We start from the raw sequence: 27,434 nt of genomic DNA, 5'->3' as shown, positions 1-27,434 counted from the left end.
AATCTATATATCTAGAATTATCTGCATGAACCCACCACTGTGGTCAACTTAATCTACTTTCCACTCTCCAAACACACCCCTGCCACTCTCTTTCCCTGGAATTCTTCCCAACTTGTCAAAATGCTACCCATCTTATAAAGCCTATGTCAAATATTTGTGTATATTTTATGGTCTCTATTGGATTGTGTGTTCCCTGAAGACAAACAGAGTATCTTTCACATTCACGTGTTCCATGGGCACCTTGCCTACGGTAGGGGAAGGGGAAAAATTAGCATTTATTGAACACCTCCCATGTGCCAGAGATAATGGAAATTGCTTTACATATGCTATCTCATTAAACCCTAAGAGCAACTCTATTCAGCAGGGATTATTATTCTAATTCATTGATCATAAAATTGAGGTTCAATGGCGTGATTTTTCCAAGGTCACAAAGCTAGTTATTGGTAGAGTCAAAATTTGAAACTGAGAGCTATCTAACAATCAATACATTTGAGGAGGGAAGAAGCAAATAATTATGCTCACAAAGGATAAATCACAAAAGAAATGCAAATGGCTAAAAAACACATTGAAAAATTCAGCCTCACTCATCAACTTTCGAACAGTAATGTTTTTTACCAATCAAAAGTTATTAAATATACTGGCCGGGCATGGTGGCTCACACCCTGTAATCACGCCTGAGATGGGTGGATCATTTGAGGTCAGGAGTTCAAGACCAGCTTGGCTAATATGGCAAGACCCTGTCTCGACTAAAAATACAAAAATTAGCCAGGCATGGTGACGTGCACCTGTAATCCCAGCTACTTGGGGGGCTGAGGTAGGAGAATTGCTTGAACTGGTAGGCGGAGGTTGCAGTGAGCTGAGATCAAGCCACTGCACCCTAGCTTAGGTGACAGAGTGAGACTCCATCTTATTAATATGCAATAATATGTTGGCAAGTGTTGGGGAACAGGGACGTTTTGCACTATTGGTAGAAGCAAGAATTGGATCATCTCTGGAAGGCAATATCACCTTTAAAAATGCGCAGAGCCTTTGACCTAATTAACTCCACTTCTAGAAATGCATCCTGAGGAAGCAGCAAGAGACGCATAAAAGCATTTATAATTAATTTATAATTAAGGATGTTTATCTTGGCATGGAAAATCAGAAACAAGCTAAATGTCCAACAATTGGTGTTTATTAAATATACTTTGCTCACACTTATCATAGAACCCAGTATAGCAATAAAAAAATTATAAAAAGATACTTCATGACATAGGAATGTGCTCATAATGTATTAAGTAAAAACATAAACCAGGTGGCAAAGCAGCATTGCAACATGATGCAATATATTTAGAAAATTATGAATATAAAATGACTCAAAGGATATATTCTAAAATGTCTAATAGTGTTTATTTCTAGAGGTGGGTTTTATTTGCATTTTGCTTATTGATATTTTCAAACTTTCCACACTGAGTGTATATTACTTTTTAAAAATTGGGGCCGGGCGTGGTGGCTCATGCCTGTAATCCCAGCACTTTGGGAGGCTGACAAAAATTAGCCAGGCATGGTGGTGCATGCCTGTAGTCCCAGATACTCGGGAGGCTGAGGCAGGAGAATCGCTTGAACCCAGGAGGCAGAGGTTGCAGTGAGCCGAGATCCCACCACTGCACTCCAGCCTGGTGACAGAGTGAGACTCTGTCTCAAAAATAAAAAATAAAAAATGAAATTGGAGCCAGGGCATGGCCGGGGAGAGGTGAAGAATGTGTTGATATTAACTATGCTTCCTAGGATCAGAACAATCAAAACACATCAGATATGAGGCCTTCCGAAGGGAGTGTCATCCACTGCCTAGCCCCTGCTACACCACACCCTTGGGCTGGGCAAACTTCTGGAACAGTGGGAAGTGCGGGGGCGAGAGCGCCTCACCTCAATCTCCAGTTCTGTTGCTTGTTGGAACAGCACCCAAGGGCCTGTTAGGAGGCGTCATGGTGGTGCCTAGCTGATGGCCAAGGCCCCAAGAGAGGCTTCAGTGTAGGAAGCCACTGAAACTTAAAGCTGAGGAAGAAATACAGGTGCAGATTCCAGAGGAGGAGTTCACATATTCACCTCCTAGAATGCTATATGGTTTGTGGTCAACCTCACTGCCTGAGGAGCAGAGCAGGCTTGAGGCCAAGTGAGAACACAGCCTGAGAGTGAGTCATGGGAGATGGGAAAAAAGCGTAGCAACCAACAGAGACTTAAGCTGAAACCAAGTGTAGGAGTTGACAGAAATGAGGGTGGAGATACAGACTTGCAAGGACTGACTTTGAAAAAGAACCTGTTTTTCCAACCAGGGACCTGGATGTTTTTAAGGTCAGATTGCCTTCTGGAGTAGATCTAATCTTTGCTTTTACCAAAAGCAGGAAATTTTTAGGTCTTATGTAGCCCCTAGCTCACACAAAACCATTGGTTGTTTTTTTTTAAAAAACAAACAAATTTTGATTATAAAGAAAATGCTCAAATGAACAATATGCATATGATTCAGCCCTCATGGAAACTTTTTAATACCTGCAAAGCCCCTGACTTGATTCTTCACATCTGTCTTTCAAGGTAGACTAGCAATGGCATGGTCTCCATCTGGCAGATTAAAAACAAAAATAAAAACAAACAAACAAACAAAAAAAAACCTGAGAAATTAAAATCACATTTCCATAGCTTGACCATGTTGAAAGGTGATACCACAAGAGTCTACCTCACTGGTTGATTCATTGCTCAAAAGCAGTTCTCAATCCCTTTTTTTTTTTTTTTTTTTTTTGAGACAGAGTCTGGCACTGTTGCCCAGGCTAGAATGCAGTGGCATGATCTCAGCTTACAGCAACCTCCGCCTCATGGGTTCAAGCAATTCTCCTGCCTCAGCCTCCCAAGTACGTGGGATTACAGGTGCACACCCCTACGCCTGGCTAAATTTTGTATTTTTAGTAGAGATGGGATTTCACCATGTTGGCCAGGCTGGTCTCGAACTCCTGACCTCAAGAGATTCACCTGCCTCAGACTCCCAAAGTACTGGGATTACAGGCATGAGTCACCATGCCCGGCCCCCAATTCTGTGAAATTCCATATGACAATATTTTTTTCTGGGAAGGCCAAAGCTGTGATTTGGTAGAAGGAGTGGAGGACTTGGAGCTGGAAGAGCTGCCAACCACCTCACTCTCCAAACTACTGCAAACCCTGAAAGTGTGAGTTCTAACTCCACATTTCAGAGAGCTGATTAACCTCTTGAGCTGTGGTCTCCTTGTATGTAAAGTGCAGTTCACTCCTCCAACAAATATCTATTGAGCACCTACTGTATGTCAGACATTGTGCTAGGCACTAGCAACACAACTATGAGCCCTTCCTGACCCTCAGGGATTGGTAAACTACGGCCAGGGACTGTCTTTGCACCCTATAAGTTAAAATTGTTTTTCACATTTTTGGATTTGTGAAAGAAATCAAAAAGAATGTTTTGTAATTTGTGAAAATGTGTATAAAATTCCAGTGTCAGAGTCCATCAATCATCTGTTATTTGAATACAGTCACATTCGTTAGTCTGTGCATTGTCAATGGCTGCTTCCAGATGGCAGTGGCAGAGCTGAGCAGTTGTAACAGAGGCCATATGGCCCCCAAGGCCAAAAGTACTTACTATCTGGCTCTTTACAGAAAAGAAAAATTTTTAAATTGGCTGACCCTTGGACTAAAGGAAAAAAACAAGGTAATTGCAGGTTCAGAAAAGTTCTATGACATTTAAAAGGTAGGGACTGGGTGCAGTGGCTCACGCCTGTAATCCCAGCACTTTGGGAGGCCGGGTTGGGCGGATCACTTAAGGCCAGGAGTTCAAGACCAGCCCGGACAACATGGTGAAACTCCCTCTCTACTAAAAATATAAAAATTAGCCGGGCGTGGTGGCACGCCACTGTAGTCCCAGCTACTGGGGAGGCTGAGGCAGGTGAATCGCTTGGACCCAGGAAGTGGAGTCTGCCATGAGCTGAGATTGCACCACTGCACTTCAGCCTGGGCAACAGAGCCAGATTCTGTCTCAAAAGGAAAGAAAAAAAGAAAAGAAATTAAAAAGATTTGGGGGGGGGGTGGAATTTTTCAAGGCTGTTATGAAGGTGGCAATTAAAGTACCTAGAGAGGACACTCTGTTAACTTCCACATCTGGAGTATTTCCAGGTCCTACTGGCCCAACCTGGTACCAACCAGTTGAAAATAACAGGTGTGTCCAGAACGTCCCTAGTTCCTGCCCTCCGATCCCACTCAAGTCCTGCGGATGCTCTGCGCTGCGCTCTCAGGCTGCCCTCTGGGGATACACCTGTGTGCGTGCCAAGGGTGCTGCTTCTACTACACCAGCGGTGTAGGTGCCAACATGGACTTACACCTCTGCTGCCCTCACACTCGCAGAGACACTTTGCTGCACAGCGGGGTGAGGACAATGACCCTCTCCTCCACTCAGTATCCCTGAAGTTACTTTGGAACCTAAGCAGATAGCTGTGGCCTCTGTCTCCCTGACGCCCTGTGGAAATGGCTCCTTTAGTCCTTCCCTGCTGCCACTTGCCACTAGACTGGAAGACAAGGTCAGGGATTGGCACTGCTTTTTTCTATGCAAAATTCTTCCCCCGCTTCCTCTCTCCCTGTGTTGTCTTCCCCCTCTCCTTCTCCCATGCAAATGCCCCATGCAAATGGATGCCTGTATGGACTAGAGAAAGCAGTGTCCTCTGGCTGTGTAATCTACTGTACAATTCATATGATATGACATTATCGACATTTCCTAATCTCCCTCCCAGTCGGCCACCCAGCCCCTTGTCTTTATCCTACCCCAACTCCCTCACCCACAGATACACAGTCCGGTATCTGTTGAATTGAACTGATGGAACTTGGGGCCCAGCAGTTCAGGCAGTCAGTCCCAGTCTCCTTTGGCCCCTTCGAGTCGTCAGACGGGACCCAGGCAGATCTGTGAATGCATCAGTCCTGGGCCAGTCTCCAGGTGCTCAGCATGCTGGGGGAGATCTGGGTGTCTGGGGAGGGACCACACAGCGGGATCAGAACCTTGAAGGGGGCTCCTGCCCCTGGTGGCCTGCAGGGCATGCTGGCCTGCCCTGAGCTTCCGCTTGTGGCCCTGACATCCTGCCACTTCTAGCCTGTCTCTCTGCATAGCCTCTGACTGGGGTATCATGCTGTGAAGGGTCCACCAGGCCCTGTGCCACCAACTAGGCCTTCTCACAACCATTACTTAAGCTTACCTGAGCTTCACACACCCCCTGGACCTTGCACCTGTGTGTCCAGGCTGGGCCAGCACCTTGCATTGTTCTCTCCTCACCCCTGCTTGAGCTTCCTACCCCTAACTTTAAAAAAAAAAATCTTCAGCTACCTTCTTTAGCCCAGAAACTCTCCTCAGCTTGCATGAGAGAGGGGTTAGGCACAGAACAACCCTGCTGTTCTGATGGGTTAACTTCAGTTTTTCCCAGGCCGGCTTCCTCCCCTCACTCTGAGGGGCCTGTGCCACCAAGGTCCCAGCGTGGCTCAAGGCTCAAGCCCACTTAACCACCGTGGCCGCTTGGCTCCAAGCTCTACTGGAGCAGAACAAAAGGTGGGGAGACAGGCGGAAGGGGCAACTATTAACACACATTGCACTATCTCTCGGTGGGCTCAGAAACTGGGGTGGGCCCAGACTAATGGGACAAGGCATCCAGTTACCACTAGGTGGGAAGACAGAGGGTGGCAGTGGGAGGATGACAGGCCAGTCCAGTGCCCTTCAGCAGGGTAATGTCTATATTCTTCATTTCTGTACCATTTGTTCTTTTTTTGTTTTGGGTTTTTTTTTTGTTTTTTGTTTTTTTTTTTGAGACCAAGTCTCACTCTGTTGCCCAGGCTGGAGTGCAGTGGTGCAATCTCGGCTCACTGCAACCTCCGCCTCCCGGGTTCAAGTGATTTTCCTTCCTCAGCCTCCTGAGTAGCTGGGATTACAGGCGCCCACCACCACACCCGGCTAATTTTTGTATTTTTAGTGGAAACGGGGTTTCACCATGTTGGCCAGGCTGGTCTCGAACTCCTGGCCTCGTGATCCGCCCACCTCGGCCTCCCAAAGTGCTGGGATTACAGGTGTGAGCTACCGCGCCCGGCCATCTCTGTTCCTTTAAGGAGGCAAGAAAATACTAACAAAGCGACAGAAGAAAATGTACACACAGGACTGCCAAGCAATCCTTCTCTGCTTCTTCTTCCAAGCATGTGATATGTCCAACTCCTTTGTCTCTCTGTCCCTCCTAACCAGGATAGGATTATTTTAAGTAGGTGGAAAATGTCTTTGACCATGTAAGGCCTCCTTTAACTCTAAAACCTGTTTTGTAACAAGAGTCTGTGCTCATTTTAATTTAATTAACAAACTTGGAATTGCTCACACTGTTTTCTGATTCTCCAAGATTCATGAAAATGTATGCAAAATGTTATGGGGAAATGTTAAACTATGGTACTCTGTGTCCGTACAGCAATGCCCTTAAAAAGCAAGCTATCTGAGACTGGTGATCAGACAAGCTTCAGAACAATTCTCCCACTGGGTGGGAAGCTGGATGGGTGGCTTCCAAGGTTCCTTCTAACTCCAAGCTCTTGCGACACTAAGGTTAATGGACGCTGAAATGCAGGCCAAGAAAAACCATCTAACATGAGGGGTTAAAAAAAGACTTGACAATGTGTTTCACCCAGAACACGGTGAGCCGAAACATTTCCAACTACAGCTGTCAACAAAGAATGTGTTTGCAAAACAGTCAGAATTTAAAGTAAACTTCAGCAGGCAAATGATAAACCTTCCCTAAAAAGGCAATCACATGGTAAGTGACCAGATTTTGGATGTGGTCCAAAATGCTTTCACATTTTTAACTCCAAAGGGGCTGGGGCACTTGCTTTGGGGGTCAAAAACATGAGAAGTTAGGATGATTGCCTCCTACTCAGCAGGCAGCCGTGGGAAAGCTGTGAGAAATAAAGTATGTGGTGGCGACTCCAAAAAGCCAGCCAATCCCTGAGGATTGTGGTGCAGGAAGAAAGGGGCATAGAGTGGGCACGCTGCAGTCCCAGAGCCATAGGAAAAGGAGGTCCTGGGGATACCAGGCACCCCTCAGTCCAGCTGCCGATGCCCTGGCCAGGGGACAGTGTGGGTTGGTTTGCCATCCTGCTTTCTCCCACATGCTATTCCAGCCAGTACAGCACCACATCTGGAAAAGTCCTAATTCCATTGAGGCTCAGACTCTTCAACCACATCAAACTCTACCTTTTATTGGGGTGTGGAGGAGCTTTGGTTTTGGCTATATATGCCTTACAAATTTTTTTTCATTGTGAAATAGATCGTATTACAAAAGAATGTGCATAACGTATATGTCCAGCTTAAAGAATAATAATAAAAACCAGACACCTATATCCACACCACCCAGCTTAAGGAATTGAATATTGCCAATACCTTTGAAGCTCACTCCATGCCCACTCTTCCCAGTGGTCTTGCTCTCCCTTCCCAAACCCTGGGGCAAGCCACTGACCTGACACAGGTGTTACTCATTCCCTGGCTTTCCTTCATAGTTTTAATCCATTTGTTGTGGATCCCTAACCAATATACTGCTTAGTGGTGCCTTTTGTGAATTTCATGTGACAAAGCCATGCTAATTGTAACCTTCTTAACATGCTGTCTTTGCTCAACAGTATTTTTGAGATTTGTTCATGTTGATGGGTGTAGCTGTAGTTTATTTGGTTTCTTTGCTATATGGGATTTCATTATGCCAAAATTTCTTCTTTATTCTATTACTTATGAATATCTGGGTTGTTTCCTTTTTTAGCTATTATAAACAATGCTACTATGCACATTCTTGTACACATCTCCCATAGAGTATGTGCAAGAATTCCCCTCGGGCACGGCTACTCAAAGTGTAGCCGGCAGACTCACTGCTGGTGCCCAAACTTTTATTGTTTTACAACAAGGTCAGGAGCTTGAGCCAGGATGTAAAGCAGCTACATCATTCAATTCACCACTTAGTTCAACTGCTACTCTTTTTCATAGCAGGACTTCCTTTCAAAAGAGCAATTGGGCCAGGCCCGGCAGCTCACGCCTAAAATCCCAGCACTTTGGGAGGCCGAGGCGGGCTGATTACTTGAGCTCAGGAGTTCAAGATCAGCCTGGACAACATGGTGAAACCCCATCTCTACTAAAAATACAAAAATTAGCCAGGTGTGGTGGTACGTGCCTGTAATACCAACTACTCAGGAGGCTGAGGCAGGAAGACCACTTGAGCCAGGAGCCAGAGGTTGGTCGCCAGTGAGCCGAGATCGCACCACTGCACTCCAGCCTGGACGATAGAGAAATACCCTGTCTCAAAAAATAAAAATAAAAAAGTGCAACTGATTTCATTCTGGAAGAAGCTCCTCAATTCCTCCTACTTCTGCTGCTTGGCAAGGCCCTTAATGTCCTCTGCCTTTTCTCTTCACCTTCATCTGCCAATCTCTGGGCACCCTCTCCCTCATCAGTGAAGACTTTGGCCTCTCACTCAGCCTCTCAGTTTTGCTCAATAAAAATGTGCCGCATGAGTGAGCCGAGATCGCACCACTGCACTCCAGCCTGGGCGACAGAGCGAAACTCCATAAAAAAAAAAAAAATGTGCCGCATGAATGAATGAATGAATGGTGTGTTTCTTCCCAACCCATACATCCGCCTCAGGAGCTGCCATGTTATTCCATGAATTCCACCTCCCCAGTTGATTTTTCCAGGGGGTGGGTAAGAGTCAAAGTCCTCCCCAGACTTTTTCATCCTGGAACCAAGAAGCGGGGTCAGTGTATCTCCAGTGTAAAAGCTAAGATGTCATTCACCGGGGCTGGCAGCAGCCCTACTTACCACCTTGGGAGGAAGCTGCCTGCAGTGACAGAGGACAGAGTTGAGGCACAGAGAAGACAGCAGCAACACGAATCGGAGCAAGCATCTGGTGGCACCTGGTCCCTGACTCCTGGGTCCCTGGGCCTGCCTGCATTGGTTTCTCAGCCCCATCTTGGCTTCTCTTTTTGGTCCAAGCTGGTTGAAATTGTTGTTTCACGTCTGGAAAGAAAATGAATAATACACCCAACTTTAGGCTTAGTGAGCTGCAGAAAGCTGGAATCAAGGCTGCCCTTTGGACTACAAAGCTGGTTATTACGAATATTTTTGAAGAATGTTGTTAATTCTTCAGATTGGTGTTACTGCAAACACCAAACTGAAACCAAAACCAAACCAAAAAAAAAACTCGCAGGCAAATAGGAGATCTGAGGTTGCCATATTTGTAGTAAGGGACATTCCCATCTTTCCTGCCCCAGCTCAGGTATTGGCTGGACAGTTCTGCTTGGTGTGCACCCCACGACCACACACGCCTCAACTCTGATCTCGGCTCGGGTCTTCCCAGGTCCTCTTTCCAGGGGTTCCCACTGTGGTCCATCACTCCATGTCACTTGTCACCACCGGGAAGGCTATTTCACCACATCCACATATAAGGACGGGAAAACAGCCAAACAGCACACAACTCCAGGAAGAATTGTTAACACCAGCAGGGACAGCTAGGGATCTACCTCATACAGGAAAGTGGGAGAAAGGAGTCCATGAGGAGCTCTGAGACACAGCAGGACTCTGCCAAGGACTACTTAGTCCAGAAATAATTCTTTAAAGCTGGGTGGAGCTTTAAAACCATTTTGCCACAGAAATCAAAAGCCCTTTATGGGCATTTCATCTGTCCCAGTCCCACCTAAAGTGGACCCAAAGCACAATTCCAGTCCCTCTCATCATGCCTACAGAGGACAGAACAGATCAGCAGTTCATCCTCTCCCCCATCCCTAGATGAAAACGGCAATTATTCTTGGATCACCTGATCACAGAGGGTACAGGAGAGGGGCACCTGGATATGTCATTCATTCCCGTGTTTGAAGGTAGCTAAGGCTCAGAGAGGTTAAGTGAGTTATCCAAAGTCACACAGCCACACAGTAACAGAACCCAGACTAGAAGTCAGAGACTCTTGTCTAGTGCTCTTTTCTCCCCACTGTGCTGCTTAGGAGCACTTCTCAGGCAATGCCGAAGACATTTCAAAGAGTGTGAATTAGAATGTGAAACCAGTAAAGTAACTACAATGTCCTCAGATATCCACATGACAGCCCTGGGATGTCTTGGGCATTTTTTACCCCCAGCAGACATGCAAAGAGGTCCATGAGGGGCAGATGGACTCCTGTGGAACCATAGAGCTGTGCTTTTCAAACCCTGGATCATGAAATCAACTTGTGGACTGAATAGCCTTTCTGAATAGAATATAAAATATCAACACTGTATCATATGGTAAAGTTAAATATTATTTCACAAAAGCTTTGATACCATGTGTATGTGTGTGTGATGTAAAAAGTTTGCTTTTTTTTTTTTTTTTAACAGTGGTCACTGTCAAAATGTTTTGAAAACTGTGCTTTAAGGAATAACTTCTGGAGGAACTCCCAGCTGTTACAGTTCAAGGCTTTTATATTCCCTGCAGGTAGAAATTAATGCAAAAATGCTTTTATTTTTTTAATGTAGTAAACAATATTTAGAAGCTATTTTAGTAAAGATCCAATTAACCAGAACACTCAGGGAATTTAATGTCCTGGTTAATTGAATCTCTTCATTAATAAGGACAAATTGAAAACCCTTGTCAAGATACAGAGTCATAGAACATTATGGGTGGGAGAGACTTTGCAAATCGGTTTTCACCAACTCCCTCACTATCTTGCTGGCAGAAGCTGAGGCCCAGAAGGGGAAAGTGGCTTGCCCTAGGCCCTAAGGCTAATTGAGCGTTCAAGCCAAGACCTCAGCCCATAAATCACCTGCCCAACTCTCTTGCGAGACTGGGTTGAATCTTAGTGAAATCACACATAATAACCCTTGGGCTTGCTTCTTAATATGAAAGCACAGCATTTAGCTTGTCTATTGCCATTTGCTTTTTCTTATAGCTCAGTGCAGTTGGTTTTACAGAATTTAGAACAAACACCAAAGATCTGCTGGTAGCATCAAAAGGTTGGTGTGATGTGGTTGAGCATCTTTCTCTCTGTCTCTCTCTCCATCTCTCGTCTCTCCTCTTCTTTTTTTTTTTTTTCTTTGAGATGGAGTCTCGCACTGTCGCCTAGGCTGGAGTGCAGTAGCGCCATCTCGGCTCACTGCAAGCTCCGCCTCCCGAGTTCACACCATTCTCCTGCCTCAGCCTCCTGAGTAGCTAGGACTACAGGTGCCCACCACCGCACCTGGCTAATTTTTTTTTTTTTTTTTTTTTTTTGTATTTTTAGTAGAGGCGGGGTTTCACCGTGTTAGCCAGGATGGTCTCCATCTCCTGAACTCGTGATCCGCCCACCTTGGCTCTCAAAGCGCTGGGATTACAGGCGTGAGCCACCACGCCCAGCCCCTCTCCTTTTCTTTTTCTTTGTTTGCTCTGATCTTTTTTCTTCACATACATTATTGGTTTTTCGAGACACAAGGTGATCACCTTTTTTAAAAATATATTTTTTATATTGCTTGAGGCTGAGAGAAGCTATTTTCATTCTTGGAACTCCCTAAACCATTCCTGTGACCCGTTTCTGCCTATAAGCCACTATTTAATGAGTTTTATCATATGGAGAATAAACCCTGGGAAACCGAAATGCATAGCCTTGTCCTTCGGTGGCATGCACTGTTCTCTGTGCACATTTGTTCGTTGGACACATACACATAATGTATCAGGCACTAAGGATGCAGCAGGGAACAAAACAGAAAAATCCCTGCCCTTAGGGAGCTTACATTCTAATAGTAACAAATAAGCAGACAATAAACAAATAAGCAAATAAGCACATGGTAGGTCAGATGGCAATAAAGTCGAAGGAGTGGGGAAAGGCAGGCTAGAGGAAAATAGGGATTGCTGAGGGTAGGTGGTTACTATTTCATATGGAGTAGTCAAAGAAGGCTTGTGAATCAAGAAGCAGACGTCTGAAGAAAGTAAGGGCATGCGGCAGCTCACAGTCTGGGAGAAGAGAGCTCCTGGCCGGGGAAAAACAGCATTGTGTCAGGCTACAAATAACTCCCACCAAGTACCAGTGATTTCTGACATCAACTCCACCTTGCTGATGACACTGTCCTAGAGGTTAGTTTTGCTTGTTTGTTTGTTTGTTTTAATTTTGAGATTGAGTTTCACTCTAGTTGCCCAGGCTGGAGTGCAATGGCATGATCTCAGCTCACTGCAACCTCCGCCTCCCGGGTTCGAGCAATTCTCCTGCCTCAACCTCCCGAGTAGCCGGGATTACAGGCACCTGCCACAATGCCCGGCTAATTTTTTGTATTTTTAGTAGAGATAGGGCTTCACCATGTTGGCCAAGCTGGTCTCAAACTCCTGACCTCAAGTGATCCACCTGCCTCGGCCTCCCAAAGTGTTGAGATTACAGGCATGAGCCACCACGCCTGGCCCCTAGAGGTTAATTAGATACCGATTTAGGGAGAAGACACTGCACTGTTTCATTCCATGAGCAAGCACATGTGCTAAGGATTCTGTGCTGAAAGATATAGATGATCCCTGCCAACCTGATATTAGTGACGAATCAAAAAATGACTGTCCATGCTGGTCAGGCTACAATTAAAGTAAGAATGTTGCAAAGGAGGGAGGTACAACATGCAAGTCTTCCGGAATAGGAAGAAGGATAATTTCAGGCAGAGGAAATAGCAGGCATAAAGGCACAGAGGTAGAGAGGATGGTGCATTCAGGGATCCTCTAGCTGTTTGGTCTGGTTGGGAGGTGAGTGTCAAGAAATGAGGATAGAAGCAAGCAAAAAGTAGAAGTAGAAGGTTGGGCATGGTTGCTCACACCCATAATCCCAGCATTTTGGGAGGCCGAGGTGGGCATATCACTTGAGGCCAGGGGTTCAAGACCACCTGGCCAATATGGTAAAACCCTGTCTGTACTAAAAGTATGAAAATTAGCCAGACGGGGTGGCACATGCCTGTAATCCCAGCTACTTGGGAGGCTGAGGCACGAGAATTGTTTGAACCCAGGAGGTAGAGGTTGCCATGAGTCAAGATCGTGCCACTGCACTCCAGCCTGGGCAACAGAGTAAGACACTGTCAAAGAAAGAAAAAGAAAAGAAAAGAAAAGAAAAGAAAAGAAAAGAAAGAAAGAAAGAAAAAAAGAAAGAAAGAAAGAAAGAAAGAAAGAAAGAAAGAAAGAAGGAAGGAAGGAAGGAAGGAAGGAAGGAAGGAAGGAAGGAAGGAAGGAGACAGAGAGGAAAGAAAGAAAGAAACAGAAAGAAAGAAAGAAAGAAAGAAAGAAAGAAAGAAAGAAAGAAAAGAAAAGAAAAGAAAAGAAAAGAAAAGAAAAGAAAAGAAAAGAAAGAAAGAAAGAAAGAAAGAAAGAAAGAAAGAAAGAAAGAAAGAAAGAAAGAATTGGGCAGAAATGTGGGTGTCACTGTACTCTCTGTACATTATTAAAATGCTCTCTGTAACACTATTAAAATCCTTCCTAGTTGAAATGAAAGAAGTGGGCTGGGGTGTGCTACTGTCATGGGGAGGCTCTAGAGAGGAAGACAGGAGCACACATAAAATCATAAATTTTAATTTACAGCAGAAAAATAAACTGATCAGACTCGCCTTTTATAAAGATTTCCTTGATACACAGGGGATGAAAAGAGGGAGAGTGTAGAAGCAGGTGAATCAGTGAAGAGGCTGACAGATCCATGGTAATCCAGCTGAGAAATTCCCTGGGCCCACCCAGAGGGACTGACAAAAGATGGGAAAGGGTGGGTTGAAACTGATGGCTATTGTGAAGACAGGATTGACACCAGCCGGAGGGGGGTTAGATATTGGGCACAAGAAAAAAGAGTAGGGGAAAAGGGAGTTGTTCTCTCATAGAAGGCAGATGTTGGCTTTAACACAGTAGTTGTAGAACCGGTCAATGAATTTGGGTTAGTAGATTCCAACTACAGAATATCACAAAATACAAGATGAGATATGAAATGTCATTAATTCTTCAAAAAAAAATACCAGGATTTACATATCTCAATATCCTCTCCTTGGAGGCTAGGCGTTTCCTCCTACAGTGATGTCACTGCTAAGAATTACTCAAGGCTTCTGAAGGGGGCTTGCCTTCATAACCTATCCCAAGAGCTAGAAAATTCTCATCCTTTTAGGAAAATTTTGATTTTCAGTAGAGATGCAATGTCATTTGCTGCAAGCAGATATGTGGTTGCCTGGGACAGGGAGGTGGGGTCATGGAGCAGGAGGGATGGAATACAGAAGAGTCACAAGAAAGCTTTGAAAGGTGTTGGACATGTTTCTTATCTTGATTGTGGTGATGGTTGCATGAATGAATACATATGTCAAAACTCACCAAAGTGTACACTTACATATGCGCAGTTCATTGTAGGTCAGTTCTACCTTGAGAAAGCTATTTTTAAAAAGTTATTTGCTGCAAGTCTTTGCTATTGTGAACCAACCCAAATGTCCAACAATGATAGACTGGATTAAGAAAATGTGGCACATATACACCATGGAATACTATGCAGCCATAAAAAATGATGAGTTCATGTCCTTTGTAGGGACGCGGATGAAACTGGAAACCATCATTCTCAGCAAACTATCGCAAGGACAAAAAACCAAACACCGCATGTTCTCACTCATAGGTGGGAATTGAATAATGAGAACACATGGACACAGGAAGGGGAACATCACACACTGGGGACTATTTTTGGGTGGGGGGAGGGGGAGGGATAGCATTAGGAGAGATACCTAATGCTAAATGACGAGTTAATGGGTACAGCACACCAATATGGCACATGTATACATATGTAACAAACCTGCACGTTGTGCACATGTACCCTAACACTTAAAGTATAATAAAAAAAAAAGTTATTTGCTGTAAAAAGTAGTGACTAAGGTCCAATCACCAAGCTGAGGAATCCCCCCTCCTTATTTTTTTAGTGAAAATGTAAGAAAATACTTTTCTCGTGTGTCTTCCAAATTGACTTGGAGCCAATTCTCAATTGTAGGTGGTTGTTTTTTTGTTAAAAAAAAAATTTTTTATAGAATCGCTGAAACAAGTGATCTTTCTCCACTATAGGACAGTCCTCGTGTGGGCATGTAAGTTCTAGAACATATGTTTTTAAGCTTTACAGGCATGTTCTGTAATCTAAATTGGAATCCAGTGACTTGGTATCTTTTGGTTCCTCTACTCAGGCTCCATGAGGGACAGCTCTCCAGGTCTCAGATTTCGTCATCTGGAAATGTATTTTTCCCTTTGCTTAGCTCATTCGGTTAAAGGTTTGGATGAGAAGTGTCATTGCTTCCACTAGCCAGGATTTGGGTTTCAGATATCCAGGGCCAGCCTCACAGAGCTGGAATCCCAGAAAGCTTTCTTTGCACACGCACACACATACACACATGCACACCCAACAACCTGCCAAGAAAAAATTGTCCTCTGACCTATTTGCCAATGTCTGGCATTACAGCATTTCTTCCTCCTTCCTTTTGGGATAAATATTTCATTCTCTCAGAATCCTGTTTGAAAATAGAATCCTGGAGGTCAGGCCTGGATGCTGTGCCAACGGGGAGATCTAAAGCTATCCAGCGGCACCAATGAGGACACTAGTGTCCAAGAGAGGAGGCCACCAGAGGAGGGCAGGGAATGCAGAGGGGCAAAGTACCACTGGGGGCCTGAACTATAGCTACTTCACCATTGTCTTATTCATTTATTTATTAATTCAAAAGGCATTTATGTTGCATCAACATGCCCACCTTAATTCAACATCTGGGCTTAGTACAGAGTACAGTTATACAAAACAGTAAGTTTAGCGAAGTTGATTAGCAAGCTAAAACTGCACTCTGACACCTATCAATAGCAAGAGATTTGGCCGATGGGTCAGCAGTTGGTCCCGCAATAACTCAGAGGGCAGACCACCTGTTCATATCAACCTTTAACAGCAGTTTGGAATTAAATGAGACAGAATATTGATAAATGGAAATTTCAGGAAAGTAGTAAAATATGGATGCAAAACAGGTGGGGACAATATTTAAATCGTTCATCTAAAAATAGTCTAATTCCACGCAGTAGCCAAACCCTATTAGGTTTCAAGTTCATTTGGGTTCACAGTTTGTCTGCTGCCTTCTTTGACTTTACCAGGCCAAGATTGGGAGGAAAGAGGGTCCCCTTCACCATCTTTTGTTTGTTTGTATTTTTTGTGAGACAGGGTCTCTCTGTGTTGCTTAGGCTGGTCTCCAATTCCTGGGCTCAAGCGATCTGCCTCAGCTTCCCAAGGTGCTGGGATTACAGATGTGAGCCACCATGCCCAGCCCCCTCCACCATCCTCATCCATGCACTCGCATCATCTGAGGCCGAGGTCAAGAACTTAGAGTTTCAGGAACCAGGAAGAAATGTTGAACAGGAGCTGCTGAGGGTTGGAAAGGACTTGGGAGTGATTTACAAGGAAAATTCATCTCTTAAATCTCCCTTTTGATTTGTCTCCCTTTAGACAAACAAAAGTAGAACCGCAGTGCGGTCAGGCATAAAATTTCCAAACACTTGGCTGGGCATGGTGGCTCCCACCTGTAATCCCAGCACTTTGGGAGGCCAAGGTGGACAGATCACTTGAAGTCAGGAGTTCAAGACCAGCCTGGCCAACATTGCAAAACCCTATCTCTACTAAAAATACAAAACTTAGCCCCGCATGGTGGTGGGTGCCTGCAACCCCAGCTACTTGGGAGACTGAGTCAGGAGAATCATTTGAACCCAGGAGGCGGAGGTTGCAGTCAGCCGACATCACGCCACTGCACTCCAGCCAGGGCAACAGAGTGAGACTCCGTCTCAAAAAAAAAAAAAAAAATCCTGAACACTTACTTGGCATCTCCTGTACGCCAGGTGCTTGCTAGGCCCAGGAGACATACAGGAGAGGGAAGTAAGGCCCCAGATGTGCTGCAGCTCGCATCTACTCAGTTGTAACCCGGGGCAATGGTCTCGAGAACCAAGCTTCCTCCTCAAAGCTCATCCGTGAGACTGGCAAAGACACAGCTGCCCAGGAAGTTCCACTGTTGAGGGAGAGAGTGGGAATCAGGGCCCAGGCTGGGGATTGTGGGGAGTTTCATGGTGACTTCCACCTGCCACCTTCCTACAGGAAGTGTCCCCTGATAAAGGGCTGAGCCCAGGATCCCAGGATGTATGCCATATGACCCTGCGCTCTTGCCATCCCCTCTGTCTCCATACTGACTGGAGGAGGGTTGGGAAGGGCCATCTGCCAAACTGGTGACCCAGGCCCTCAGGCCCTGTATGGACACAGGCTAGGGCCACTTGTCTTCTCTCTCATGGCAATCAGAGCAGCCTCACTCCACTGGGTATGGCTGGGGACAGTATTGTTTTACATCTATTGCTAGTTGCACGCTGCTCTGTTGAATGTGACTTTCTCCTGGTGATGTGGAGTAAGCCAGACAGGGCATGAATAGCCAAAGGCAAGTGGGAGTCAGGGAAGAACCTGGTGGCAGGATGGGAAGGAGCAGGCCCAGAGCTTGCCAAGGCACCTGGAGGGACCTGGGATGAAGGTGGCCAATGCCACTGCAGGGTCTTTAGAGCCAGACAGACAGGCTCCAGAGCCACCTGCTGTCCTCCCCACCACACGGCCCCCAGAAGGCTTGACCCCATCTGGCTCCTGTCTTAGATATATCTGTTAGATATCTGTGGATATCTGTGGGATGCTCCACGTCACTCCACTTGGCACACCATCAAACTCACCCCCAAGCCCCCCTTACTTGAGTGTGCTTGAGAAAGTTTCTGTTCTGGCAAACAAATGAGCCAAATGGCAGTTATGCCAGAAGCCTCCTGCCTCTGCTGAGCACAAAGGGTGGAAACCATGATGTGGTCCCAAGGAGACCAGGGTGGTCTTTCCTAGAGCCCTTTGCCCGTTTTGGAACAAAAAGGGTGAACCCACAGCTCTGTTTACCCGCTAGGCGCTTAATATGTTTTTTGGTTTTTTTTCTTTTACAAATCAGTTTGCCAAAGTTTAGAGTCAGCAATGTGGTCCAGCAGAAATTAAACTAGAGCAGGGTCACACACCTGTAGCTCCCTTAATTAGCTGTGTGAGATTGGCCAAGTAATGTAAGTCTATGTCCTAGTTCTCTCATCAGAAATACAGGACAAATAATATTTGCATTAAAGGTTTCATATGAAGATCACGTGGGAAAACAGGCACAAGAAGCCTTGGAAATGCATGAGCAAGAGCAACACCGTTTCATGAAGTGGGAATGAAAATAGGAGGTATGAGGGTGGTATCACTCATGTCAACCAGCCAAGAAGTCCCTACCATCCCCCTCCACCAAGCTCAACGGCCTCAACTAAAGAAGCCAAAAGATCAATCTCTGAATCCCTCCCAAACAAAGGCTGTGGCTACCTGCCTACACCAAAGTTGCTAATTCCACAAGGAAAGCAGAATTGGAGTTTATTCCCCTCCTCCACCCCCTCCATCTCCATCCTCAGATACAGATGTAGATATATAGATTAGATAGATAGATAAGTATAGGTATATACATAGATATAGATATAAATAGGTATAGATATAGATATAGTTAGAAACAGAAATAGATAGATATAGATAAGTATAAATATCAGTATAGGTGAAACTGCCCTTACAAATTTATAACTAAGGAAATCATGAGAGTGAAAGAAAGACCCAACCAATTCCATCTTGCTTCTAACCTATAAGCTGTCCTTGTTCATTCCTGGGCATAGGCTGAACTAACTTTGGGAAGGAATTCAGTTCATGGTTTGACTCTGAAACAAAATTGATAATAGCCCTTTCCCAAAAAGACCCCTTTCTTGCCTAAGGGCCAGTCTGCCTTTGCAGAACTGACAAATTAGCTACAAGATTAGAAATCACAGTTTAGGGGCCAGGTGCAGTGGCTCACACCTATAATCCCAGCACTTTGAGAGGTAGAGGGGGGTGGATCACTTAAGGCCAGGAGTTCGAGACCAGCCTGGCCAACATAATAAAACTCCATCTCTACTAAAAATACAAACATTAGCTGGGCATGGTGGCACACGCCTGTAATCCCAGCTGCTCTGGAGGCTGAGGCAGGAGAATCACTTGAACCCAGGAGGAGGAGGTTGCAATGAGCTGAGATCATACCACTGCACTCCAGCCTGGGAGACAGAGGCAAGACTCCGTCTCAAAAGAAACAACAAGGAAAAGAAATTACAGATTAGGGGTTATGCAGCCTCTTGCTCCAAGACTCTGAACCTCCCCAAATTGTTCCTGGGAATAACATCACTATTGTAAAACCTGAGATCAGTGCTGGAGATATTTTGCAGACCCTGCACTTGATGGATCAGCTAATACCACCCAGACCGGTAATCTGGCTCAACCAGTTCTGCGATCCCACCCAGGAACAAAAGACAGCAAGAAGAACTCACTTCTACCCCCTATGATTCCATCTTCAATCTGACCAATCAGCGCTCCCCACTTCCCAAGCTCCTACCCACCAAATAATCTTTAAAAACTCTGATCCCTGAATGCTTGGGAGACCAATTTGAGTAATAATAAAACTTCAGTCTCCCGCACAGCCAGCTCTATATGAATTACTCTTTCTCCATTGCAATTCCCCTGTCTTGATAAACTGGCTCTGTCTAGACAGCAGGCAAGGTGAACCCACTGGGTGGATACATAGGTATAGATAGTTAGAGGTATAGGTATAGGTAGAGATAGAGATAAAAAGACATAGACATCAAGATGCTTCCAGCTGCAGGTAGCCACACAACCCAGTTGAAAGTGGCTTAAATAGGGACGGGCGTGGTGGCTTATGCTTGTAATCTCAGCACTTTGGGAGGCCGAGGCGGGCGGATCATGAGGTCAGGAGATCGAGACCATCCTGGCCAACACGGTGAAACCCCATCTCTACTAAAAATACAAAAAAAATTAGCTGGGCGTGGTGGCGGGCACTTGCAGTCCCAGCTACTTGGGAGGCTGAGGCAGGAGAATGGTGTGAACTCGGGAGGCAGAGCTTGCAGTGAGGCGAGATTGCGCCACTGCACTCCAGCCTGGGTGGCAGAGCAAGATTCTGTCAAAAGAGAGAAAGAGAGAGAGAGAAAGAAAGAAGGAAAGAAAGAAAGAAGGAAAGAAAGAAAGAAGGAAAGAAAGAAAGAAGGAAAGAAAGAAAGAAAGAAAGAAAGAAAGAAAGAAAGAAAGAAAGAAAGAAAGAAAGAAAGAAGGAGAGAGAGAGAGAGAGAGAGAGGGAGGGAGGGAGGGAGGGAGGGAAAGAAAGAAAAAGAAAGAAAGAAAGAAAGAAAGAAAGAAAGAAAGAAAGAAAGAAAGAAAGAAAGAGAAAGAAAGAGAAAGAAAGAAAGAAAGAGGCTTAAACAATAGAAAATTCTCATAACTAGTTCCAGTTCCAAGATGTGTTAATTTAGTGGCACCTCAGTGCCATGAAGGACTCAGAACTTCCCATTTCCTTCCTACATTGACTGATGTCCTCAGGCTTATTGCCACAGGGTGTCACAAAGGCTGCTTTAGTGCCACACAGTGCATTCTCCCCCAGCTACATCCAAAAGCAGGAGGGGAGATTTTTCTCCAATGTCTCTTTTTATTAGGGCAGAAAATATTCAGAAATGTTCTCCTTCTCACACACACCCACTCCATATAGACCCAACCTCTCTGGAGGCAGTGGGCCCTGCCAGCAAGGAAGAAGGACAGGGTGAGGGGGTGGCATGGAGGAGAGAGCTGAAGGGATGGGGAGAGGGTTCGAGTGCACAGAATGGCTCAGGTGCAGTAATTCAGTTCATTCTTGCTAAAACAAAGCAAGAGGAATTTGTTTCTGAGTTTTAACTGGCCCACAAAATTGCTGTGTAAGCTGAAGAAATCTTAACGGTCACCCTGCAGACCTGGGCCACCAAGCGAGCTGCTACTTGGTCTGTGCTCAGAAAGCCAAGGGCTCCATAGCCAGACTCCCACAGCCAAACTCAGGAAGCCCCCAGGAGTGTTGCCATCTCAGCGACTACATGGTGCCCACCATAGGGCACACCACCCAAAAGGTGACTCAGCCTGCCTCTTAACACCCACAAGGCCAGGGACCAGACACTGAGATGTCCACTCTGGCTACTGCAGAGAAACCAAACACTTCCCCAACCAAATTTTCTAAGAGAATCTTGCCCATCCCCCAACTTCAGCCATTTAAATGTCACAGGAGAGCACCCAATGGGCAGAATCAAGTTACAGCAGAAATTATAGCTGCAAGAGAGTCTGGGAAATGCAATTGTGAGCTCTCAATCCCCTGCAATTACAGGAAGGCACCACAGAAGAAGGGTGGAAGACACTGAGCTCCAGTCCCCCAAAATCTACCACAGCAGTTAGCTGTGTTTGCCACCCCCTTCTCTCCACAGTTTCTAACTTTGATTTGGGTCAGTCCATATGTTCAAGGGGAGAAGGGAAGAGCTCTATCCCAGAATCCCAGGTTGCAATGCATGACAATTAACATAGTTCATTCTCCTGGCCACAGTAATTGGCTGAGGCATTCACATGACTGTGGGCTGCTGAAGCTGATCAAAGCTCAGGACTTTTGCTCAAGCTCCTGGAAAATGGGTTTGCTCTTTCCAGCTGAGCATTAAAAAATCTGGAGCTGCTACATCCACCTTCCACTGGGAGAGAAGAGCCTTCTGAAAAATGGAGCAACTGAGATGAGGCAAAGCCAATATGATATTTTGAACCCTTGGATTCAGCCCTTCCTGAAGCCACCTAGGCTTTTTAGGAACATGAACCAATATATTTTCTTTTTGTTTAAGTCAATTTGAGTTGTTATCTGCAACAAAAACAGATAGAGGAAGATTATCAAAGACTCACTTTGATTATTTTCTTGAACATGCAGGCGGTGGTCACTGGCTTACTGAGATCAGTCCTCCAGCTCCTTAAAAGTTAACTACTCATGGGCCAAGTGCGATGGCTCATGCCTGTAATCCCAGCACTTTGGGAGGCTGAGGCGGGTGGATCACGAGGTCAGGAGATCGAGACCATCCTGGCTAACACAGGGAAACGCTGTCTCTACTAAAAATACAAAAAATTAGCTGGGCATGGTGGCGGGTACCTATAGTCCCAGCTACTCAGCAGAATGGTGTGAACCTGGGAGGCGGAGCTTGCAGTGAGCCGAGATTGAGCCACTGCACTCCGGCCTCGGTGACAGAGCGGGACTCCGTCTCAAAAATAAATAAATAATAAATAAATAAATAAAAAGTTTACTACTCACACTGAAGTGACAAAGTCCAGGGAAGGTGGAGAGCTGTGAGCAGCCAGAGCAAGGGCTGCAGGACGGTCAGCGGCAGCCTCTGCTTTCCTCCACTCTACAGACACCACTCCTGTCTCTAACTTGCCCATGGGCTGGAGCTGTGTTAATTTTGCTCTTAAATATTATAGAGGTCTTAACACCTTCCTTGGGGAATCCCACTGAAAAGTAATAACATCAGAACACATTATTACACTTTCAGATACATCTTAAAATATATACTGTATCTAAAATTTTGCATTTTGGATGAATAAACACTCTCATTAATCAAACCAATTAATAAGAACTAATATATTTTTTTCTTTTTTTTTTTGAGATGGAGTCTCGCTCTGTTGCCTAGGCTGGAGTGCACTGGCATGATCTCGGCCCACTGCAACCTCCACCTCCCAAGTTCAAGCGATTCTCCTGCCTCAGCCTTCCAAGTAGCTGGGATTACAGGCACCCACCATCACGCCTGGCTAATTTTTATATTTTTAGTAGAGACTGGGTTTTGCCATATTGGCCAGGCTGATCTCAAACTCCTGACCTCAAGTGATCTGCCCGCCTCAGCCTCCAAAATGCTGAGATTACAGGCATGAGCCACCATGCCTGGCCTACCCCATTTTACATAATGTGATTATTACGCATTGCATGTCTGTATCAAAACATCTCATGTACCCCACATACACCTACAACATACCTACAAAAATTAAAATAGAAAAAATGTTTTTAAGTATAAGGAATATTAAAAATATCCACAGAAGAAACACAAATGATCAATATTCATAAAATTTAAAACAACTAATATATTTTTCTTCCTTTCTAGTATCAAAGATATTGCACGTATGAACTACTCAACACATTTAAGCTGATTTTTTTTTTTAAACCACAGCCTGGACGAGGAAAGACAGAGGCCCAGGGAGCCTGACTGTCCTCAGCCTTGAGTGAACAGCAGGGCAGGGAGAACCCCGGTGAGTCAGTGCCCAGTGGACCCTGTGATATGCAGCCCAGATTCCCCTTTGGGAAAGGAAAGCTGATTGCCCCAGATGCTGGAGGGGTTGTCAGCTGATAGGTCTCAGCTATCAACTCTCTTGGGGGATTATCGTGGCTGAAGATAACTGCCTCACCCAAGATCATGCCTCCTTTCAAGGGCAGCCGGTATCCCCGATGCATGGAGAAAGGTCAGGCTCCCTCGCCTCAACTGGGACAAGTGAAGGGCCTGCCCAACACCAGAGCTCCCTGGTGCCTGGCTGAGGCCTTCATGGGGCCTGAATTGCAGTGCAGCTTCCTTCCCTTCCTTTCCCCTCCCTTCCTCAGGCGCTGATCCTAAAGGCACTCCCTAGTGAACATCCTGCTCTCTAATCTCCACTGGAGTCGGCTTCCCAGGAAACCCCCTGCGCCATTGTAGTATAGGCAGGAGTTCCTGGACTCCAGGATTTAACCAGGTAGAACAGAAAAGAATTCCAAACCGATTTACAGCATCTATTCCTGCTGCCCCCCTCCCCGCTCCATCTTCTCGTGGAAATAAAATTACCCTTCATGGTCCAGCTGCACGGCCCGCCTTCTCCCCAAAACTCCCCTGCACCCCGAAGCAGCAGTATCCCTCCCTGTCCCGAATTCCCATAGCATTTCGTGTGTCCCCTTTTCAGGAAGCATCATCTGCTGGTATTTCCTCATTTCTGCATTTTCAGTGTCAGCCACTAAGTTCTTGAGTCCGTGAGACACCTTCTTAGAGCCAGTTTTCTGATCTATAAAATGGGAGCAATGATCCTCCTGGGGGTTTAATGAGCAACCAGATAATATCCTACCCCAGTGCCTGCCCCACAGGAAAAGCTCACTAGGCTAATTCCCTCTCTCCTTCTTCCTGAAGGGACCACTCTCCTCAGCCACAATGGGGGGTTTTCCCTCTTTCTGCTCTGGGGAGGAGGGGAGCAGCAGGAACCCCCCTGAGGCCATTTCTGCCTCGTGGGTATCTGCCTTTTCCACACGCTGCCCTCCATGGCGGACTGGCTACTTGCAAAGAAAAATGGCATCATTTGGGCTTTGAAGAGGCAAAGGACTCACACAGGTACTCCTAAGTGGTCAAACTGCAGTCAGCTTGTCCTAGAACATCTAAATCTCCAACTATTTTTAGGATCAGAGTTAATTTTCTGGCTTGGTGTGAGCTGCCAGGATGGGGGAGGTAGTTGAAAGGAGATGTTGTTTCACTCCTAGGTCTCTACCCAAAGGAACTGAAAACAGGGACTAGGGCAGGAGCTTGTACACCCGTGTTCACTGCAGCACTATTCACAATAGCCAAGAGGTAGAAGCAACCGCAGTGTCTATCAACAGATGAATGGATGAAACGTGCCATACACACACAACGAAATATGCTTCAGCCTTAAAAAGAAATAAAGTTCTGGCTGGGCACAGTGGCTCACACCTGTAATCCCAGCACTTGAGGGGGGCCTGTAATCCCAGCACTTGAAGGGACGAGGCGGGCAGATCATGTGAGGCCAGGAGTTTGAGACCAGCCTGGCCAACATAGCGAAACCCCATCTCTACTGAAAATACAAAAATTAGCCAAGTATGGTGGCGGGCACCTGTAATCCCAGCTACTCAGGAGGCTGAGGCACAAGAATTGCTTGAACCCGGGAGGTGGAGGTTGCAGTGAGCCAAGATCATGCCATTGCAATGCAGCCTGGGTGACAGAGCAAGACTCCATCTCAAAAAAGAAAAGAAAAAGAAAACAAAAGAGAAATGAAGTTCTGACACATGCTACAATGTGGATGAACCTTGAAAACATTATGTTCAGTGAAATAAACTGAGACACAAAAGGACAACTATTACATGATTCTACTCATATGAAATATCTAGAATATTGAAAGTCATAGAGATAGAAAGTAGACTGGCAGCCACTAGGAGATGGGAGGGACGTGAGAATAAGGGGTTATTGCTCAATGCGTGCAGAGTCTGTTGGGGGCTATGTCAGCTAGGCCTGGTGGAACTAGACAGTGGGGATGGCTGCATACTAAATGTGAATGTATTTCATGCCCTGAACTGTACACTTAAAAATGGCTAAAATAGCAAATTTTATGTTATATACATATTTTAGCACAATATTAAAAAATATTGTAATATCTCGGAAACCATTGAACTATAAGTGGGTGAATTGTATCATATGTGAATTATATCTCAGTAAAATATGTTATAAAAATAGATTACTATTCTGGGTCAAATTCAAAGAGCTGTGTAAATTTGAAGACCAGAAAAGAAAACGAAAAAGAAAAAGAAACAAAACCCCATAATTGGACAAGCAGAGTGACATTATTTTCAGCCACAGTCTCCCTCCAGACTTCCTTCTTCCTGGCACCCAGAGCCATTTTAGGGCCACACAGTCTCCAGCAGAGTTTCTTGGAATTTGTTGCAGGCAAATGCAATCTCCCAGGACCTCGGTCATGTCATCTGGCAGCTAAAGACTCCCCAGGGTAGGGCAGGCCTTGAACAGATGCTAATAGTGTTCCTTCATCTCTCTGTACCTTTGGAGCTGGTTCTGGGTATAGGGTAGTGGGAGTAGGGACCTCAAGAAGCAAAGAAGTGCTCTCTTCCGTCAGGACTCAGAGCCCACCAGGCTGGCTGCAGAGCACTAAGATGCAAGAGGCCACATGTTTTATGTGTCCATATTCCCTCCCTCGACTCCCCACTGTGGTCCCCAGTCCCTACCACCACCACACACATAGCCTTGGACCCCAGGCCCTGGGACACAAAGTGTGTGTGGAGTGCGCTCAATCTAACATGATAATTAATTAGGTAACCCACTTTGCATCATAGAGGAGTCAAGGACTCAGAGGCCTACGAGGGGCAGATCTGAAACCCCGTGAATGAAGCCAGTCCCAGCAGGCCAGGCAGAGCAGACAGCAAATGGAGTTAGCTGTTGCCACAAGGCTCCAGCCACTTGCTGCCATGCGGGAAAGTGACCTTGTGTTGCCAGTGCTTCATGGATTTTAAAAATGAGCCAAAACAAGGTTTTTTAGGTGAAATCTCTTAGTGTTCATTTCATTGCTGGCAACTATTTGAATTTTTTTTTAAAAAAGGAAATTAAAGCCAACTTCCAGGCCTAACAACGTATTATTGGTAATATATCTGCAAGCCTGATATGACTTGTGACCTGCTGGTTTTTAACATCTGTTTAAACATAATCAGGCTGGGCGCAGTGGCTCACGCCTGTAATCCCACTACCTTGGGAAGCCAAGGCAGGTGAATCACATGAGGCCGGGAGTTTGAGACCAGCCTGGCCAACATGGTGAAATCCCGTCTCTTCTAAAAATATGAAAATTAGCCAAGGGTGGTAGCAGGTGCCTGTAATCACAGCTACTCGGGAGGCTGAGGTGGGAAAATTGTTTAAACTCAGGAGGCAAATGTAGTGGGCTGAGATCACGCCACTGCACCACTCCCGCCTGGGCAACAGACTGCAACTCTGTCTCAAAAAATAAATAAACAAACAAATATAAACATAATCATTGTGATCAGGAACCGGTGCTGAGCTGATAGTGAGGAAGCTGATCCTATCCTTGAACACGGGCCAAAGGACAGCCCGGCACTCTCAGAGGCTGCCTGCTTTAATTTGCTACAGACAGATAAAAATTGGGCTGCAATTTATTTTAATTTCATGGGATTTTTAAACAATCTTATTTCCATTTGATGTTGATCATCCTAACGATGATTATAATGAGGATGGTCAAAGAACTCACTGGTTTGGGTTGAAGAGCACGTGGGGTTCTCGGGAGGAGCAGCAGGTACAGCAGGGCAGAGCGTGTGCTCCTTTAAAATCACACCCAGGACCACGGGTCCTCCTGCCTATCCCCAGCATGTGTCTCGGGGCCAGGTCAGAGGCTTCAGTGTCAGATAGATATCGTCTATGCCACAGCTTCCTGAGCTGCGACATGGAAACACTAATACCTCACAGCGTCCTTGGGAGTTAAATGAGACACCTACAGGCTGGATGCGGTGGCTCATGTCTGTAATCCCAGCACTTTGGGAGGCTGAGGCTGGTGGATCACTGAGATCAGGAGTTCGAGACCAGCCTGGCCAACATGGTGAAATCCTGTCTCTACTAAAAATTAAAAAATTAGCCAGGCATGGCAGCAGGCACCTGTAATCCCAGCTGCTTGGGAGGCTGAGGCATGAGAATACTTAAACCTGGGAGGCAGAGGTTGCA

General features: G+C 45.6%; 1 long non-coding RNA gene across 2 annotated transcripts in view; it reads right to left on the bottom strand.

The window, feature by feature from the left end:
- The window catches only part of LOC134732509 (uncharacterized), a 128,277-nt gene that overhangs the window by 54,643 nt on the left and 46,200 nt on the right, over window positions 1-27,434 (bottom strand). For both annotated transcript variants that reach the window (XR_010115767.1, XR_010115768.1), the window contains one exon: window positions 8,858-9,055. This is a non-coding gene — a long non-coding RNA (uncharacterized lncRNA). The remainder of the gene's footprint in view (window positions 1-8,857; window positions 9,056-27,434) is intronic.

The sequence above is a fragment of the Symphalangus syndactylus genome, chromosome 14 (genome assembly GCF_028878055.3).
Source record: "Symphalangus syndactylus isolate Jambi chromosome 14, NHGRI_mSymSyn1-v2.1_pri, whole genome shotgun sequence".
NCBI lineage: Eukaryota > Metazoa > Chordata > Mammalia > Primates > Hylobatidae > Symphalangus > Symphalangus syndactylus.
Note: the sequence above shows the minus strand (reverse complement) of the source record. Positions and strands in the feature narration are given on the sequence as shown.